This window comes from Myotis brandtii, unplaced genomic scaffold (assembly GCF_000412655.1).
Source record: "Myotis brandtii unplaced genomic scaffold, ASM41265v1 scaffold32, whole genome shotgun sequence".
NCBI lineage: Eukaryota > Metazoa > Chordata > Mammalia > Chiroptera > Vespertilionidae > Myotis > Myotis brandtii.
In genome coordinates, this window is record NW_005362269.1 from 2,254,272 (window position 1) to 2,256,163 (window position 1,892).

The window sequence follows — 1,892 nt, forward strand, 5'->3', positions numbered from 1 at the left end:
AAGTAGAATTGGAGAGGACTTTGCATATCTGTGTGATTTCAGGAACACCATATGGTGTTTTTGGTTTTGTTTCTTTTTTGCCTCAAGAGATCTCCCTCATTAGGAGTGTAACCATTTGGGTAGGCACTTCCCAAATGAAATGCCACTGCGAGGCCAGGAGACACTGTGATAAAGGAAGTGATAGATCGCGTGGCTAAAACTTCTGTGAAGTCCTGCATACTCCAAACCCTGCAGAATTGCTGATATGCAGTTGCACAGGAGTCTGAACTTTCACCCACACTTGATTCCTCAAGCTCATCTGGCCATGGGACCCTCTATGTGGATCACCTATCCATAGCCCTTGGCAACTACAGTCTGTGGAACCCCCTTTGGGAAACGCTGTGCAATCTTAAGCACTGCCCTCCTGAGACTTTTTAAACTCCACCCTCCCCAGAACTGAGTTCAGATATCAATTCCCTGTGAATAAGCTTATCGTTGTCAGGGGAAGGGGTTAGTGGTACAGACCCTGAGACTTAGGGAAGAGGAATTGTTGAAGAGGGAACAAGGCCAAAAGGAGAAGGAAGAACCCAGAAACCTGAGGCATGCGGGATTATAAAATCCTAAGAGGCCATCATACTGTAGGTCTAATCCTCTCTGATGCTGGCAGTTCCATTGTGGTAGCTCGTTATTGGATGGGATATTGAAGGTAATCTAGGTCAGGAATTCCCAAACCTGGCTGAATATCAGCCTCAACTGGAGTCTTTTAAAACACGGAATGCCAGCTCTCCCCTCGGAGAGGACAGCACAGTGGTTCTGCTGGCACACGGGAGTCTGTATTTTCAATCTCTCCCCAGGATGGCTGTAGCGACTGGAAGAGAGGCCAGGGGAGGTTTCTGTGCTGGTCATGTTCTGACTCCTGATCTAGGTTCTGGTTACACCAGTGTATTTGGCTTGTGAAAACTTGCTGAGCTGTACACTTATGACACAAGGATCTTTCTGTATGCCCTATTTCTATAAGATTTTTTTTTAATCACCTAAAACTTCTGTCCAAGTGATTCTGGTGATGTGTGAGCCAGCCCATCTAGTATTTCTTTAAGTGCAGCCCTTGGACCACTGGCTTCGGCATCGACTGAGGTGCAGGTTAAAAATGGCAATGCCATGAAAAACAACAACAATGACCAAAAAACAACAACAACAGCAACAAAAACACACACACACAAAAATGCCAATGCCAGGCCTCACCCAGGACTTTCTAAATAAGTCTGGAGGTGACACCAGGAGCAGGTCTCTTTAAAAACACACTCCCTGGGTGAATTTGCACAATCTTTACTTTTAGAACCTCTGCTGTCTGATGCCAGATGGTCCAGAGAGAAGCTTCAGCCATCACTTTCCCTGCAACCCACTCTGGGGCAAGGGACACAGAAGGGAACCCCCCACCCTGAGAGTAGCTCACCTAGCCTAAATCCAGTGGGCCCAGAGAAAGTGCACACATCTGAGAAAGAATTCCCTAGTGCAAACCAGGTGGACCCATGGAGGGTAGGCCATGCCAGGCAGGGGGCGATGTGAGCTGGGGCAAGGTCATTCTCTTGCTGCCAATGCTCATGTGCATTGGTCTTAATGCCAGGGCACCGGGTGAAGCCCATCAGAAAACTGAGTTCCCGAAGAGCTGGGCAAAGAGCTCAGGCTTTAGAGTGGGATGCACAGGTACTTGAATAACCAGTCTGTTGGAGGCTACAGTTTCAGACAAACCAATCTACACTAATAAAAGAGAAACATGGTAATTGGCGTACGACCGCTACCCTTCCCATTGGCTAATCAGGGAGATATGTAAATTAACTGACAGCCAAGATGGCGGCCGGCAGCCAGGCAGCTTAAAGCGAACATGAGGCTTGCTTCCTTCATTGAAGGAGGAA

At 47.7% G+C, this 1,892-nt stretch overlaps 1 protein-coding gene across 1 annotated transcript in view; it reads left to right on the plus strand.

The window, feature by feature from the left end:
- Positions 1-1,892, plus strand: part of SLC36A1 (solute carrier family 36 (proton/amino acid symporter), member 1) — a 176,366-nt gene that overhangs the window by 49,849 nt on the left and 124,625 nt on the right. The gene's annotated exons all lie outside the window — the stretch shown is intronic.